The sequence below is a fragment of the Heteronotia binoei genome, chromosome 9 (assembly GCF_032191835.1).
Source record: "Heteronotia binoei isolate CCM8104 ecotype False Entrance Well chromosome 9, APGP_CSIRO_Hbin_v1, whole genome shotgun sequence".
In the NCBI taxonomy this organism is placed as follows: Eukaryota; Metazoa; Chordata; class Lepidosauria; order Squamata; family Gekkonidae; genus Heteronotia; species Heteronotia binoei.
In genome coordinates this window covers 102981905-103000816 of record NC_083231.1, presented here as the reverse complement: position 1 = coordinate 103000816, position 18912 = coordinate 102981905, and the positions used below count along the sequence as shown (strand labels likewise).

General features: G+C 44.6%; 1 long non-coding RNA gene across 1 annotated transcript; it reads right to left on the bottom strand.

The window, feature by feature from the left end:
* Window positions 1-16497: 16497 nt before the first annotated feature.
* LOC132577556 (uncharacterized) lies at window positions 16498-17022 on the bottom strand. Its single transcript, XR_009555835.1, has 2 exons — window positions 16919-17022; window positions 16498-16811 (listed from the first exon to the last, which is right to left on the bottom strand). It is a non-coding gene; the product is annotated as an uncharacterized LOC132577556 (long non-coding RNA).
* Window positions 17023-18912: the final 1890 nt, after the last annotated feature.

Genomic DNA, 18912 nt, shown 5'->3' with positions numbered 1-18912 from the left:
TCTCAGTGGCTTACAATCTCCTTTCCCTTCCCCTCCCCACAAAATATCTGTGAGATAGGCAGGGCTGAGAGAACTCTGACAGAAATGTCTCTTGAGAGGAACAGCTCTGTGAGAACTTGTGACTTACTCAAGATCATATCAGCAGTTGCATCTGGAGGAGGAGTGGAAAATCCTGGTTCTCCTGGATAAGAGTTCACACACTTAACCACTACACCAAACTGGCTCTTGAGGGTCAAGCACTCACATCGACTTCTCTAAATACCTTATTTGCAGGGGGGGGTGGTGGTGGTAGAAAAGGCCCAGCAAGAACTCATTTGCCTATTAGGCTACACCCCCTGATACTACCATTGCTTCACACAGGACTTTTTGGTAGAAAAAGCCCAACAGGAACTCATTTACATATTAGACCACACCCCCTGACACCAAGCCAGCTGGAACTGCATTCCTGTGTGTTCCTGCTTATTTGCATCTGCAGGCAAAAACAAGTGAAACTGACTAGCCAATGAGTCTTTGTATGTGGATTCTGGCACTAAAAGGGCTTCCAAAAAGGCTTCCAGGGGGCTAAGGATTTGGCCAATAGCCTCTGGCTTTAAGACTCCTTCTCCAGGCCTTCCCAGGCCAGAAATACAAATCTCTGGACCACACAGATAGCCAGGCTGACAGGTCTGAACATTTGATGGCTTAAATTCCAAAGCCATCTGTGCCTGCCTGCTTGGAATGGAAGCCATAGATGAATTTATAAACATTCACAGCGGGAGTGAAAAATTTAATGAGCAGAAAGGGAAGGGGAGGGGGAGAGCAGGAGGTGACAGCAGAAGGAAGTACCACATTTCATGGACTGCCAGCTTATTCCAGGGGGCTGAAAAATCCAGCATGCCTGTAGCAGTGGCCCGGTAGCATCTGCCCAACAAGCTCAGTGATCAGTCTGACAGCTCTGCAGCCAACAGCCCCACTTACCTGACTTTTTGTGCCATCAAGTCACAGTTGACTTATGGTGACTGCGCAGGGCTTTCAAGACAAGAGATGTACCAAAGTTTACAAGATTATATATGGGACAGAGAAGGAAGAACTTTTCTCCCTTTTTTACAATACAAGAACTCATGGGCACTCAATGAAATTGCTGAGCAATCGGGTTAGGACAGATAAAAGAAAGTACTTCTTCACCTAGAGGGTGATTAACATATGGAATTCACTGCCACAGGAGGTGGCGGCGGCTACAAGCATAGACAGCTTCAAGAGGGGATTGGCTAAACATGTGGAGCAGAGGTCCATGAGTGGCTATTAGCCACAATGTATTGTTGGAACTCTCTGTCTGGGGCAGTGATGCTCTGTATTCTTTGGTGCTCGAGGGGGCACAGTGGAAGGGCTTCTAGCGTCCTGGCCACACTGATGGACCTCCTGATGACTCCTGGGGTTTTTTTTGGCCACTATGTGACACAGAGTGTTGGACTGGATGGGCCGTTGGCCTGATCCAACATGGCTTCTCTTATGTTCTAAAGGAGCTTTGCTGTTTCCTGCCTCTGCATTGCAACCCTGTATTGCATGGTGGTCTCCCACCCAAATACTAACCAGGGCTGACCCTGCTTAGCTTCTGGGATCTGACAAGATCAAGCTAGCCTGGGCTCTTCAGGTCAAGGCAAATTCATGATCAGGACTGAAAATCATCTCCCAGCAAAGGATGTCCAGCATTAGGCCAACCAAGCATTAAGAACATAAGAGAAGATCTCAGGCAGAGGTCTTTCATATCTCCTATACAACATGATTGTTTGTTAACTGGAGATGCTGGGGATTGAGCTTGGGACCTTCTGCATAAAAACCAAATTCTCAACCACTGAGCCACGACCCATCCCCCTTACGCTGGGAAAGGTAGCTACTTCCTCCAGGATCGTTATCCTGATTTGACACGCTGCTCTGTCCCCTGCAAATTGGCCCTGGAATGGAAGACAAACAGGTATATATAAAAAAAGCTGTACACCTGGGATGAACAAGGCATTTACTCTGATGCTCTGCTTCAGTATGAGATATTTTCTTTTCAGGGATTAGCAACCTTTTGATATCACTAGCAGGAATCTTGGGCCTTGAGATGCTGGAGTGATCAGGTAGCCCAGAAGGTTGAGTAAAAGAAGAAAACAACAACCAATGTAACAATGCAAGGGGAGGTATTCCTTTGATTTATTAAACAGAGAGACGCCTTTAATAAATCAAAGGAATACCTCCCCTTACATCCCAAAATGTCTGATGTGTGCCCAGCATACAGGTGCCAAGTACAAACAAAACACAAAATACAATTTGATTTAGTGTATCATATATAAATACAACACTTACAAATTTGCACAAAAAATATTGGAAAAGAGCCATTTTCCCCTCAGCCTTTTGAGTCACCTAATTGTTTCGTCTCTTCTGGCTGGGATTTTTAAAAATTCCCCTCTTCTCATTTCTTGGAATGCTGGCCATCAGACAACCCTGCGAGTCTAAGCAGAGGAGAAGGGAACGTTTATATTTGGCATATACAACTGGATTTTGGTCCACAGTGCAATAGAGATTTATGTGCTTAGCTCACTGATTTCAATGAGTTTTCAAGTGACCCTGCCCACTGGCTGAATGGTGGCCTTGAGCTTTAAATCTCTCTACCGTGGGATGAAAACCCAATTGCCCCTTTTAGGCTCTTCTGCACTTAATAGCTGCATGACTGCAGGCAGAAATCCAGGTGCAGCTTTCCACACCATTTCAGCTGAAGCAGGAAAAGATTCACATCATGATTTCTGCCTGTCTGGTTGCAGATAAAGGTACAGAACCCTATGTCAATGAAAAAACAGCCACTCAAGACACCCTGCTGTGATGTTTCTGAAAGCAATCCCTGACATCTGACATCTCTGCCACCCTATTGATGCATCCAGTGCTTTTTACCAAGGGGAGGGGGCTGGACTTTATGCCTTCCTTCGTCATTTTAGGTATTCCTCTTTGCAGGTTTACTGATGGAACACTCTGTCTGGGGCAATGATGCTCTGTATTCTTAGTGCTTGAGGGGCAACAGTGAAAGGGCTTTGGGAGTTCTGGCCCCGCTGATGGACCGCCTGAGTTTTGGCCACTGTGTGACACAGAATTTTGGACTGGATGGGTCACTGGCCTGATCCAACATGGCTTCTCTTTTGTTCTTAAGACGGCCAACTCTGGGTTGGAAAATTCCTGGAGATTTGGGGGTAGAATCTAGGGGCAGTGGGGTTGTGGGGGGACCTCAGCAGCCATTCAGTCCACCTTCCAAAGCAGCCATTTCCTCCAAGGGAATCAATCTCTGTAGGGTGGAGATCAATGATAATTTTGGGAGATCTCCAGGGTCCACCTGGAGTTTGGCAACCTTGTTTATAGCCTCATTTTCTGCACACCCACTACTGGCTCTCAATTTCTTTGTTTCTGAATCTTTATCAGGCCCAAAGGCCAGATATCTCCTGAATCCAGATTTGTAATTAATTTTACCACACATGGTGGAAAGAAGACATCTTTGGCGCATAATGAGATGACTGGCAAAAAATTAGCTTTTTGGTGATTTTTTTCCATATTCAAAAGGACTGTTTTAATCTAGCTTTCAAATGAAAGGACAACCCTAAAAAGAGACAAATCTTGAGCGCTATCTTGCCTTGTTCACAAGTTGAGTTGCCAACCTCCTGGTGGGGTAGGGTTATCAAATACCCAGCTTTCCGGAGCAGGGGACTTTTGTGCACGCAAAGTGTGTGCGGGGCACGATGACATCACCTGGAAGTGACGTTGCCAAAATGGCGGCACATGTGCGGGGTCACTCTAGGCATTTCCGGGATACTCTATGGTTTTCTCGGACACTGTAGTCATTTGGGAGGTAAAAACTCCATGGTACCTATTGTACCATAGAGTTTCCCCTCCCAAATTGCTAGAGCAGCTGGGAATACCATAGAGTTTTCCCAGAAATGCCCAGAGCAGCCCTGCTCAGGTGCCACCATTTTGATGACATCACTTCCAGGTGATGTAGGGGGAGGTTCCCCCTGCTGGCCCAATGTGGGCTGGCTGTGGATTCCCCACCCGGACCGGGGGCTTGGCAGCCCTATGGTGGGACCTAGAAATATAACTGAATTACAATTGATCTCCAAACTAGAATGAGTTCCCCCCGAGAAAATTGCTGTTTTAGAGGGTGGACTCTATGAAATTATACCCTGCTGAAGGTCCTGCCCTCCACAAATCCCACCCTCCACATCCAAATCTCTATCAATTTCCCCACTTAGAGTTGGCAATCCTGTTCATAGGAATCCCAACCTTCAGGTGGGACCTGGGGATCCTCTGGAATTACAGCTCATCTCCAGACTACAGTGATCAGTTCCCCTGGAGAAAATGGATGCTCTGGAGGGTGAATTCTATGGCATTGTACCCCACTGAGGTCTTTGCCCTCCCTAGCCTCCATCCTCAAATTTCCAGGAGTTTCCCAACTTGGATCTGACAATCCTACCTCCCCCCATCTCTCCACTGGTGGCCAGGGGTGATGTGACCTGCCAACTCTACCTGTTCACAAAGCTCATGGCATGCTGGTCAACAAGTGTTCTGGGACAACTGGTAAACTGCTGTTTTGAAGAACCAAGTCATTAAGAAACTGGGGCTTTATGCCTCTCAAATGCAATCGTTCTTCCCTTTCTAAAACTCCAAAGTGGAGTATTACCCTTCATGTCTGTTGATCCGTAAGGCCTGTTGTTGGTGGGAAAGTAGGCCGAGACCAGGCAGCAGTTAATGTCCCTTGCCTGCAAAGGAACACTGCAGCTCATCGATTCCTGCAAATGCCTTGCTGCCTGCTCCCAGTGAGAAAAAGAAAATGAGTCTCTGAGTTCACGAAAAACTCATTAATCCCAGCTTCAACTATGCTTAGTTTTGCAGCACTCTGTAAAACAGGTAGCACTAATCCAGCCTGAGGCAGATAGTCCAGATTTGTGGAAGGGCATGCAAAAAAGTGATTGAAATGGATGTCTTTCCCCCACTCCTCCATTTTCTTCTCACCCAAAGTAGTTTCGATATGCATACAGATGGCCAACTTTGCATACTAAGGGAATGAGAAATGTAAAGCACTGCTAGTTCATACATTACTGAGGGCCATAGCATGACAGAGGAGCGGCATATCTCTTCTGACATAAGCACAACACAGTGCATAGACTGAGTCCTCCACACAACTAACAAATATAAAGCAGTCCCGTCCACACAATTTCTCTACCGAAGAAGAAGAAGACAAAGACGACGAAGAAGAAGAAATTGGATTTATATCCCATCCTCCACTCTGAATCTCAGAGTCTCAGAGCAGCTCACAATCTCCTTTACCTTCCCCCCCAACAACAGACACCCTGTGAGGTGGGTGGGGCTGAGAGGGCTTTCACAGCAGCTGCCCTTTCAAGGACAACCTCTGCCAGAGCTATGGCTGACCCAAGGCCATTCCAGCAGGTTTGGTCTCATGTGGTGAGTGACAGAGGCATGGGAGTGGCAGGGGTGTGGGAAGTCACTACCAGGGCCGGCCCTGCCACTAGGCAAACTAGGCAATGGCCTAGGGCACCAGCCTTCTGGGGGTGCCAAATTAGGTGCCCCCCATGTGACTCAGTGACGTTATCAGTGCGGGGGGGGGGCACCAGAAGTTAGCCTTGCGTAGGGTGCCAGACGGTCTAGGGTAGGGGTGTTTAAATCACTTGTTATGAGGGCTGGATCTTGAGACCTTGTTGGGCCGGGTCATGTCGGGTTGGGCCAAGCCATGTTGGGCTGGGCCATGTGTGTACTTATTTAAGATTAGGTAGCAGAGATATCAATTTTATAAAGGACGTAGACATATGAACATATGAACATATGAAGCTGCCTTACACTGAATCAGACCCTTGGTCCATCAAAGTCAGTATTGTCTTCTCAGACTGGCAGCGGCTCAGACTGGCAGCGACAAACACAATTAAAGATTTTTTTTTAAAAAAAAAAATTAAAACATGCTTAAAATGTTAGTACTCATTGGTCTTAAAGATGCTTTCTTTGTATTTCTCCCATGGGATCCAGGGAACTGGGCAAAGGAAGCTCTGGCTCTTTCCTTCCTTCCCCAGGGGACCAGGAGGGGAAGGAGCCTCAGCCAATGGAGAAAATAGAGGTTTTGCTCTGTCGCTCCTGTGCAATTGAGCAAACCTTGCAAAGCAAGCTTGTTATGCAGAAGGAAGGAAGGTATAGGGAGAAGGAAGCAGATGACAGCCAGTTGCTCAGGGGCCTGAACTGCATGTTGGACACCCCTGGTCTAGGGCTGGCCCTGGTCATTAACCTTTCACCACATAAAAAGGGGACTTTATTTCATTTTTTCTTTGTTAATAACCAAACACAGAGTCCTAATTTAGGCCTCCTGTTGTCCTGCCTCCTGGCAGCACACAGACCATGAGAGAACATGGTTTCTAAATGGGTGCAGTTCCGAAGGATATATTCCCAGGTGGAGTTGGCACTGTTGGAGTAAAGACAACTTGGCATGTCAGGGGCCTGCTAATGGTGTAGAAACACCCAGCAATTTAGGCTGCTGTCCGCTGATGCTCAGTTTGTCAGTGGACAAAAACAGGTTAGCCAAACAGATGGGAAAGTTATTGTCATCGCCATGTGATGATGTAACTTCCAGGACCAGAAGTGACATCATCATGCAGTGATGTCAATCAATCCCCCCATGTGGTAAGCACCCACCTTCCCACATCTCCCACCAGTTGCCATGCCACGCCTGGCAACGTTACTGGACACTGTGGGGCACTAGAATTTCCTTTTTTCAAGAATGAAACCATGCATGTGTCTATATACTAAAGCTTCTCTCTGATTCCTCATCCTTTTTTGGTGCCTTTGCTTTCTCCTCCAGGTCTTGCAAGAGGCTTCTGCAGGCCCTGGGTTTCCTTAGGTGGGGTTTCCTTTCCAAATACTAACCAGCAGGGGTGGAATTCTAGAAGGAGCTCCTTTGCATATTAGGCCACACGCCCCTGATGTAGCCAATCTTCCAAGAGCTTACAAGGCTCTTTTTTGTAATCTCTTGGAGGATTGGCTACATCAGGGATGTGTGGCCTAATATGCAAAGGAGCTCCTGCTAGAATTCCACCTCTGCTAACCAGTGCTGATAGCTTCCAAGACTGACAAGACTGGGCTAGCCTGGGCCTTGAACATTTATTGCACGTGATTCTATGTTTTTCAAAACATAGAATCACGTGCAGTTTTGCTAGATTAACCAGAAAAAGCCCAGCAGGAACTCATTTGTATATTAGGCCACACCCTGTGATGTCACCATTGTTTCACATGACTTTTGTGTAGAAAAAGCCCTGGAGGAACTCATTTGCATTTGTATTGCATATTAGGCCACACACCCCTGAGTCCTGACACCAATCCAGCTGAAACTGCATTCTTGTGTATCCCTGCTCAAAAAAAGTCCTGAGATTAATTACATATCCCCAACCCACACAAGCATCGGGCCTCAGAGCATCCTGCTCATGATCATACACACAGAGGCTTCCATGGGGACACCGAGGGGCTGGATCATTCTTGTATTTTTATGCCACAGCATCACTCTGTTGAAATTATTGACAAAACCATTTGGGATTTGTTTAATCGACAGAAGTTTGATGAATGATTTCAGACCGAAATGATGTGAGTTATTGCAGAGCAGTCTCAAGAAACCAGATCCTCCCATTTGAGTGTCTGCGATTAAAAAAAAAAAAAAGACACTTCTTCAGCCTGACAAGTTGAGTGGCATCCACAATTTCTAGCCCCCCAAATAAGGAAGCAATCAAGTTGTCATATATATAGCACTTAAATGTGCACCTGGAGCATTTTTAGTTAGATCAGGTCCAGCTTTTTCTGCTGCATTTTTTAAAAATACTGTGGAAGAGTTTACCTGAACATTCGAAATATGCAGACAAAATTAACCAAGACATATGATGCCAGTCCACCTCTGTAGTCATTATTCTGTGGCTCACAGTTTGGAAGCTGTTATGTATGTAGACTCAAGTGAGAACTGAATTGGGTGTTCCCGCCTGCCTGGTTCATTGGAGCCAGATGACCAGAGCTTGGGGACTGGGGAACAATTGGCAGCAGGATCCTAATCCCTGCTGCCCTGCTCCAATCATGGGCCCCCTGCCGGTTTGAATGGACCAATAGAATGATTGCTTTTGACAGGGCACCACTGACAACAGCGTCCAAGGTCAAGAGCTTGGGGGTGCTGCTGGAGCCGTCCTTGTCAATGGAGGCCCAGATAGCAGCCACTGCCAAATCTGCCTTTTTCCATCTCAGGTGGGTGAGGCAGCTGGTTCGCTTCCTCGAGCACTGCGACCTAGCAACTGTGATCCATGCAACGGTCACCTTGAGATTGGACTACTGTATTGCCCACTACATGGGGCTGCCCTTGTCTCGAACCTGGAAACTGCAGCTAGTGCAGAATGCGGCGGCTAGGCTGCTATTGGGGCTCCCCAAGTGGGAGCACATGCAGCCGAGGCTGCGGGAACTGCACTGGATGCCAATAGTATACCGGATTTGCTACAAAGTGCTGGTTATCACCTTTAAAGCCCTATATGGCTGAGGACCTGCTTACCTTAGGGACCGTCTCTCCCCACACGTTCCCCAGAGGGTACTTAGATCTGGGACACATCTATTAGTGATCCCCAGGCCAAGGGAAGCAAGATTAAAGTCACCTCAAGAGAGAGCCTTCTTGATCGCTGCCCCCTTATGGTGGAATCAGTTGCCAGAAGAAGTTAGGGCCTTGTGGGATCTCACCCAGTTCTGCAAGGCCTGTAAAACAACACTATTCCGGCTAGCCTTTAATCTGGAATGCCTGATATGAGAGTAGGGAATGATATTTTATATCCTGAACACCATCTGAAATGTAACAGTGTCAACTGATATTAGCACGAGAATGTTTTTAACTGTTTTAATGGTTTTAATAATGTAATGCCAACTGTTCTGTTTTACATGTTGTGAGCCGCCCTGAGCCTGCTCTGGCGGGGAGGGCGGGATATAAATCCAATAAATCTAAATCTTGTGCAGGAACCCTGACGTGTATATATAGTTGGCCCTTTTGTCCCATTCTTCAGTCTTATGCTTAGCCTTTACTATGCTGAAATTAATAAAGAGCTGATGTTTCAGTACCACCTTGCCTCATCGATCCATAGAACCCACTATATTATAGAAGTCTGCACTGATTTGTCCCTGATGTTTGCCTTTTTAATTGCAAAGTTCGCCTTGGACTGGATATTACAGGAGCTGTGTGCCTACCACTAAAAAGGCCACCACATCTACCCCTTTTCTGCTACAAAATTGGTGATGTGATGCTGCCATTCACCAGCTTTTCTCCTTTCTGCTGTCTTCATTGTTCACCGCTTGCAAGAGTGGGGCAATTTGAGATCAGAGATGGTCAAACGCCTACTGTTACCCAAAGGGGTGGTCTTCTAATATTTGGGGGCATATTAGCTCTTAAAGGAGACCTTGGCCTAGCAAAAGTAGGTAACAGTGAGATCTCCCCCCCACCCCATTGTATACCATGATTTTCCCCTAAAAAAAGAATGAACCAGACTGTTATTTAACCAGGAGAGGTTGTTTTATTTAAAAAGGAAATAATACATACATACAGAAAATAAATGTGCACATGAAGCAAACACAACAACTGGCAGAAATACAGGAGTGAGAAGGGATATAGCAGGGATTCAAGGGTGGAGAGCCAGTTTGGTGTAGTGGTTAAGTGTGCGGACTCTTATCTGGGAGAACCGGGTTTGATTCCCCACTCCTCCACTTGCACCTGTTAGCATGGCCTTGGGTCCGCCATAGCTCTGGCAGAGGTTGTCCTTGAAAGGGCAGTTGCTGTGAGAGCCCTCTCCAGCCCCACCCACCTCACAGGGTGTCTGTTGTGGGGGAGGAAGGTAAAGGAGATTGTGGAGGGCGGGATAGAAATCCAATATCTTCTTCTTCTTCTTGGTGGCTGCCTGTCTAGGAGAAGAGCAAGACATCCAGCATCTTGGGTGTGCAGTTTGGATCCAGGAAAACACACAGAGAGACTAAGCTCTCTGGGTACTATTTTTATAGGGAAAGATGTGTCCTGAGGCAGGGTGACATGATTACTCCTTGGAACAATGTAGTGATGGGATTAGCTGGGAGTAAAACAATGTCGTGGGAAACGCTGAATGAGGTTCCCAGGAAAAGACAAAGATGTTGTTATGTTTGCATCTGTGTGAGTGGATGGGTTTCTGGGTATAGATAGGAACTGTAACTGTCTCTTGATGTAATTTGACCAAGAAGGTAAGAATGCTAATGTTTGCTGATGACCCTTGATTGCTAGAAGGAAAAGTGTGGCCCAATAATTAGGGTGAATTGATCAGGAAGGGAGGATTGCAAAGGAAGGAGACCTTCTTTCATTTATTTTAAACAAATAACAAATTTGATTAAATATAAAGTCATATACAAAACAAACCACAATAAAAATTCAATTTGCAGTACAACAACTTGCAAAAATAATTTATGCATTCCAACAAAAAAAAACACAGAAAGAAGGGCACAGTTCATATCTTACTTAGATTAGACAATAAAATACAAAGATCAAATGAAATTAAAATAGAAATATTCAGAAATATAGCATTCTTTGACATATAGGATTATTTGGAATAACTCATTCTCTGTAAGGTATGTAATAATAATAATAATTATTAGTTTATTTATATTCTGCCCATTCTCCCGTAGGGGCTCAGAGTGAAGTACATCAATATATACTCAATGGGATACCAACTATATAATCAAATATATATACCAATATATAATCAATGCGATACCAAACTGCAATAAGTTTAGCTTCCTGTGAGTCTGACATACCAGGAGTCATAATTGATATAATTTTATACATAACAAAATTAATCCCATCATTTGTATTGCCAAGATCTAAGATGGTCTGGAATCAGAGATCCAAAGTGAAGCAATGACTAATCATGCTATCGAAAGGAACAGGTGAATAGTCCCAGTTTTAATATAATTACCATTAGGATCAGAGCATTTGCTCAATAGTAAGATCTCAGGTAGCATAGGAAGCTCAATCATAGTGATTTGCGTAATTTGTTGAATTATTTGTGACCAGAAGAGATTGACATGTTTACATAGCCGCCAGCAGTGGAAAAAAAATCACATTTCAAGCCACATTGTTTTCAACAGTTTGGATCAATATTCTTTTGTATATGATGAAGTGATGCTGGAGATAGATACCAATGAGAAAGTGAGACCTTCTTATCTGTGGCCTCCACAGGAAATACTTCCTTGTTTTAGATGGGGGGAAACTATTAGCCTAACAGACACCCTACAGCCACCTCCAAAAATAGCAAGCACAGACTTGAGCTTAGTTGCCAGGAACCATTTTGTTTGGCTCTACTCCATCTTGGTTTTTAGTGTACACATCCAGACCTCACATTGGCTTACTACTAAACCAGACACAGTTTGCACTTGTACATTGAGAGAATTGCGGGTGAATGATAAGGGACATCTTTTAAACAGTGCCCTTTGCAGTGGCACATAGGGGGCCTTATACGAATGATCCAGCCCCCTTCCTGTTCACCAGTTGCGAACAGGGAGCCATTTTCTCCCCACAGAATTGTCATTCATTTGACAAGGGGTGCATAGCTGTTTGGCAGGTTGCTTCTGCCTTATGGGGTGGAACAACACTATTGGCTTCTCATGCATAGAGGTCTTCACACAGCTTGATGAAGCACTGCTGCCCCACTCAGCAGGCAGCTTCATAGTGGCATCAGTCACAAATAATAAAAATCAATCATAAATAAATGCTGGAGTAGGAAAATGCTGGAAGACTGAGGCTGCTACGTAGAGGAAGGCAATGGCAAACCACCTCGGCTCATCTATGCCTGGAATGCCCTATGGATGGGGTCACCATGAATAGGTTGTAACTCAACAGTATCCCAAGTCTCTTTAGGATTGTACTGTTAGTGTTCTTGTCAGTAGCCCTTAGTGATTTTAAGAGTTGCTGATCTGGTTGGATCAGCAGCATTTTTGCACACACACAGTTTTGAAGGGGGGGGGGGCGGAATGAGGCTAACTCACTGAGCAGCCATTCAAGTCATTCTGTGCTGAACCAAATGGACCCCATGATCAGCTCATGTCTGAGCAACACAGTCCTTGAACACAGTTAGTTTGAATGTCAGACACATTTGATGCAATATTCATGGCATCCCTGCTTGCAACAACATATAATTCAGCAGCCTAATGGGCTGCTGTTTGGGCCAGTGACGACTAACTTTGGTCTTAGGTTGTTGGTTGCCAGGGGTTTTTTTGAGCTGGAATGCGCAGGAGTGCAGTTCCAGCTGGCTTGGCATCAGGGGATGTGGCCTAATATGCAAATGAGTTCCTGCTGGGCTTTTTCTACAAAAAAGCCCTGTTAGCTGTCATGGAAGCGGTAAAAAAAAGGACCAATTATAGAAGCTGAAGGTGATGGGAAAAGACAACCAAAGAGCAAAATGGAGGATTCATAAGGAGACCTGTTTTAAATGTTTTAATTGTTTAAATGGTTCTATGTTTTAAACGGTTTAATGTTTAAATTTAAATGCTCTATGTTTAACGTCTATTTATGTTCGATTTCTGTGATTGTAAGCCGCCCTGAGCCACTTGTTGGGAAGGGCGGGATAGAAGTCATAAAATAAATAAATAAATAAATAAATAAACCTTGCAAAGAAGAAAAAATAATAATTAATCTTAATTAAGTGCCTAAACATACCAATGATTGCTATTTGGACAAAGTATGAACATATGAAGCTGCCTTATACTGAATCAGACCCTCAGTTCATCAAAGTCAGTATTGTCTACTCAGACTGGCAACAGCTCTCCAGGGTCTCAAGCTGAGGTTTTTCATGCCTATATGCCTGGACCCTTTTTAGTTGGAGATGCCAGAGACTGAAGCTAGGACCTTCTGCTTACCAAGCAGATGCTCTATCACTGAGCCACTGTCCCTCTCTGTATGACTCTCCAGGGTCTCATGCTGAGGTTTTTCATGCCTACTTGTCTGGACCCTTTTTAGTTGGAGATGTCGGGGATTGAACCTAGGACCTTCTGCTTACCAAGCAGATGCTCTACCATTGAGCCACTGTCTCTCCCTGTACATCACACAGAATTCTTCCTTCAAGCTTACAATAAAGAAGGAAGGAAAGAGAAGAGACAAATGACTCCCACATACACACACCTGGTTGCACAAAAAGGACTGAGATCAAAATGCACACCTCGCGCTGTGCTTCAAACCGGACCAGAGTTCTGATCTCTGAAAGTTTATCATGAGCTGATCTCTTTGCTGTCTGAAAGAGCCAGTGATGGACTTAATTTATATTCTCTGTGGCTCAGGATTCATTAATAAATAACCCAGCTTTCCGTCCCAAATCCAGCCCTTGACACACAAGGCATATGCACGCCTGAACTATTATATTTGCTTTGAGAGCTGCAATGGAATGTCTGGTAATCAGCTGCAGTTTAGAGCCTAACATATGAGGACCTGATTGCTATGTATTCCCCCCCCACCCCCCCTTAGCTTTCTTAGATGCAAATGTAAGTAATGGCCATAAAACTGCACACAGACCATTTAAAAATCCAGTCACGGTCTTTGGCTCCTTGACACGGGCACAGAGAGCCTTTGGGAGGCACGGATTATTATTAAGAGGCCACAGAGAAGAGAGAGATTGCTTTGTAATTTGCGGCGCTTCATCCATTTGGGAGGGCCTGGTGTAATTGACAATTTTAAAAAACATAATTGACAATTCAATTACGCAGCCTGCAATGCAGACAATATTAATTTTGTCATCCCCAAGTGCTCTTCCTTTTCTTGGAGCCCAGCAAAACGGTTCCTGTTCCCCCCTCTCCCCAATCTCTCTTTTTGCTCAGGACAGCAATTTGTTTTGTTGTATGATGGGTATTTCAGCCTTCACCAGGGAGCTGTGCTGTTGGATGGGACATACCTGGCATTACAGAGGACAGTATTTCTCCCAGTCTGCTCCAGAGCCAGTTTGGTGTAGTGGCTAAGTGCACGGACTCTTATCTGGGAGAACCGGGTTTGATTCTCCACTTGCAACTGCCAGAGTGACCTTGGGTCAGACATAACTGTCAGAGCTGTTCTGCTCAAGAGTAGTTTCTCTCAGAGCTCTCTCAGCCCCGCCTACCTCAAAAGGTCTCTGTTGAGGAGAAGGGAAGGGATAGGAGATTGTAAGCCACTCTAAGAATCCTTTGAGTAGTGAAGGGCAGGGTATAAATCCAATCTCCTCCTCTTCCTCTTTTTTTCTTCTTCTTCTTCCTGTATCGTTCTAGAACTGAGAGCCGTGCTCCACTCCCTTTTCTAGTTAAATACTAATTTAACTAGAAGAATTTCCAACATTAATTTCTGAATTTGGGAACAGTTTTATTTACGGCTCCATTTGACTGATGGAGTATTTTAATTACCAGTGGATCTAATTGGGAATTTAAATTATGGACTCTGTATATTTTTTTTAAGAAATGTTTTATTTGCACTGCGAGTCTCCTAGAGTTCGGCAAGGTAGAAAATCAGCTAATAAATCTTTTCAATCAATTAATTAAATAAACGTGCGCAATTTTGTTTTCATTTCTTTAGTTAGTTTGTAGATTGTCTTTCAACTAAAATAAAAGAGCCTCTAATGTGGTTGACTATGTACTCTATAAAATATAATATCAATGAAACCAGTTTTTTTAAAAAATCAATTTTCTCCAATGAAACAGTTAATTTCCACTACTTTTCACAGCACTGGCTCAAAAGCCCTCCAGAAATGGCAGCTCTTCAGACAGAAAGGCCATTAGGGAAGTGGCTGTTTTCTGTTCCTGAGGGAGCAGATTCATTAGTCAGGTGGCAACAGCCGAAAAGCCTTCCTCCAAGTGCCTGCCAATTAAAATTATGCTAAAGCTGGTTAGGGATGAACACACCAAACTGCTTTGTACTGAATCAGATCCTTGGTCCATCGAGGCCTGTATTGTCTACTCTGACTGAGAGCAGCTCTCCAGGGTCTCAGGTGAGTGCGGCGGAGGGGCATAGGAGCTGCCAGCCTCCGCGGTTTTTCCTGCCATTCAGCTGATTGGTGGTGTGTGTGTGTGTCAGCCTTTAAGGAGCCCAGGAACACAGTTCTTCACTGCCCGTTCCGAGCATTAAAATTGTGAAGAAGGGAGGCTGGGGAGGCAAACAGATTTGTCTAGGGGGCAGGATGGGGGGGGGGAGGCCAAATTTGGCACCCCCACCCTGCCAACGCCCTAGACAAATGCCTAGTTTGCCTAGTGGGCAGGCCGGCTCTGTTTGTGAGTTGTTCCCAGGGTACCAGTTGTTCCCTGGTACCAGAGCAAAGAACATTCTCGGTGGTAACTCCCAAGTTTTGGAACAGCTTCCCTGATTCAGTTTGTCAGATCCCACCTTCTGACCTTCAGAAAAACCTGTAAAGCTTGGGTTTTCCCAGAAAGCCTCCTTTGGCCAATACTTTTCTCAACCAGTTTTGTAGACAAGTGGCAAAATGCTATTTTGCAGTATTTGGTATAAAGTATGATGTTGTTTTTAATATTATTGACCAGGAATGTTTTTCATTGAATGTTGTTTATTCTGCAATTGATTTTAATTCTGTGTTATTACCACACTGAGCTTATGGGAGAGTGATGGAAAAATATCTTGGATCAATCAATAAATAATATAGCAGGCAGGGTGATACAGCAACATGTCACACAATTTGAGCTGTGTTCTCTTGCTGGAGTTTATAAGCTCCTGCTGCTGGGCCATCATTGGTTGCTGAGAGAGTTCCTGTTCTTGAAAACCCAACTCAAGTTGCTGCTATTGTCCTTTAAAAGCATATGGCTTGCAGCCAGCATAACTTAAAGAACGCCTACTTCAGTACAAACTTACTTACCCACTTGGGTAGGGTTGCCAGGTCCAATTCAAGAAATATCTGAGGACTTTGGGCGTGGAGCCAGGAGACATTGGGGTGGAGCCAGGAGCAAGGTTGTAACAAGCACAATTGGACTCCATCAGATTTAAAGGGACCACACACCTTTAAAAAGTCTTCTCTCCATTGGAAATAATGAAGGATGGGGTCACCTTGTTTTGGGGCTCATAGAGTAGGACTCCCAGTCAAATCATTTTGAAACTTGGGGAGTGTTTAGAGGAGAGGCATCGGATGCTATGCTGAAAATTTGGGGCCTCTACTTCAAAAAACAACCCCCCCCCAGAGCCCCAGATAACCACGGATCGATTCTCCATTATACCCTATGGGAACCGGTCTCCATAGGGAATGATGGAATGCCTAGCAGACATTTCCATCCCACCCCCCACCCCACTTTCTGATAACCCTGTAGTGGAGGGAGAGCCTAAAAACCAGGGGATCCCCTGCCCCCAACCGGGGATTAAGCAACCCACAAAGAGCAAACGTGGACAATAGAGCAGGAAATTAAGGTAATAAACCTCCGCAAACCCCAACCTCAAATTGCCAAATACTAATACCAAATAAATACAAATACTAGAAATTTATATTCAGTTGTGCAAAAGCATTCGATATATAAATGGCAAATAAGGAACATAAACCTTCATCCAAAGTCATTTACAGACAAATCAATGTCCAGGAAATTCCAAAGGATGGGTGAAGGCAGAAATTCAAACGGTCAAGTCTTTCATGAAGAACAATGCTTCCAGAAGAAGTATTTTTGCATTGAAGAATTTCAAATAGAGAATGATGCTCCAAAGAACTTATCCTTTTGTACAGCAAGGCACATAAATTTTGGAACGCGACGCGGTAGTACTTTGGTCCCACGTTTCGCACTTGCTTCTACAAGCTGTACACAAAAATGAAATATTAAACCATACAAAGTATTTATCCATACAAAATATTAAGCATACGCTGTGGGAAAGTCTCTAGTGTGGGAAAATTCATACCTTCTAACAAATTCATTACATCTCGATGCTGCTGCTTACAACAAATCTCACAAGATATGGTCAATTTCCTAACCCCTTTCTAAGAGATGCTGAATTTAAAGCCCACAGGTGAATGCGCTTACAATGTTCTTAAAGCTGCACTTACATTCATCTAGCAGTGATTCCTCCCTATATTCATATATGATGGTAAGTAAACCTAATACAACTTAATCTGACAAATTTTTAAAAACAATTACAAATAACAAGAAAGATTCCAATTGTTGTTAAGCCCCAATGGCGCTAAGGTCCGCAGCACAAAAATCCATCTCATTTCCCGTTTTAATAACCACTTCATGACGTCCACCTTTCCCTGTAGTCGCTGAGGGAACTTTTCGACCACAAAAAATCTTAGCGAATTGGGGTCATGTTGTAGATCCCCAAAATGCTCAGTGAGAGGAGCATCCATCACTAAGTTTTTAATTCTAGATTTGTGCTCAAGGACACGTGTCCGAATGACACGTGTCGTGCTCCCTAAATAGATCTTAGAATACGGGCATAATATGATGTAAATGCATTGTTTGGTAGAGCAGGTTGTGGTGTCTCTCTCTCAAATATACTTTTTATTCAGTTTCTGGGTGTACAAATTGTCTCAGTTCCAAAAATAGTTCCAGGTTGTCACAACCTGGCTCCACCTCCAATGTCTCCTGGCTCCACCCCAAAGTCCCCAGATATTTCTTGAATTGGACTTGACAACTGTAGGCTGAAAGGGCTTGTGCCACCCACACACTCTTTCCTGGTGGTGCTGGGCAGCCCAGGAAGCTGCGAGCACAGGAAGTGGGATTCTTGCAAGTCAGTGGGTGAAGGAAGAGCAGACAGGAGGCAAAGTAGGAGCGAAGGTAACAGGCAGTGTCAGAATCCTGGGCCACTGCAGATGTCCCACCATAGACTATGCTGACGCTGGCCTTGCTTTTATGCTATTGTACGGCTAACAGCCACTGCCAGCTGCAGCCCACACCGGGGGGAATTTTCTTTTAAATGTCAAAGTTTTGCCGAGAAGCAAAAACCACAGGAGGGAGACAGTCACGGACTCCTGCTTACTCAGGTTGGATTGGCTTCCTGTATCAGCTATTCATCCTTGGCTTCTTTCCAACTGTGACAGAAAATGGTCTGCTCTAGAAAGTTCATGAAAGGTTGTTACTAGGACAGGTCGGAAAAAGAGAAATTATTCTTCTCTTGTAGGCATTTTCTTTTCTTTGACAACAGGGCTTTTACCATGAGAATATCTCAGGTCTGAAAGCCATTTGAGGAAATCACTCTAAAGGAGAGCAAATTGGGAATCGTGATAGCCGACCCAATAAAAGAGAATGTGCTGAGACATCTAAGGGGTTGATTTATTATTGAATGAGGTTCCGGAAGTGTCTACCAATACCAGCAGGTGAACTTAAATAACAGATGCATTTATATTAGAGCTAATGCCCAATATTTGGTGAACATTGACATCCACATGCAAATTAAGAGTTATAAATGCCCAGCCACTCCAGGAATATACGAGTGAAAGATGACTGGTTTAAAAAGGAGGTTGTACTTTGTGCAAGCAGCGAGTCGTTACCAACCCATGGGGTGATGTCACATCAGGACATTTTCTTGGCAGACTGTTTATGGGGTAGTTTGACATTGCCTTCCCCAGTCATCTACACCTTACCTCCAGCCAGATGGGTGCTCATTTTACCGACTTTGGAAGGATGGAAGGCTGAGTCATCCTTGAGCTGGCTACCTGAACCCAGCTTCTGCTGGGATCGAACTCAAGTCATGAGCAGAGCTTGGACTGCAATACTGCAGCTATATCAGTCTGCACTTATGACTGGTTTACGCCTTATGACTGGTTTACTTCAGTGTATTTGTTGTGCATGTCTGAAAACATCTAATCTGGGGCATTCGCAGTGTTCTCCTGAATGACGGTATTTTCCTGATTTTGAGCTTTTGTTTCCATACATAGGCATAATCGGAAGGATTGA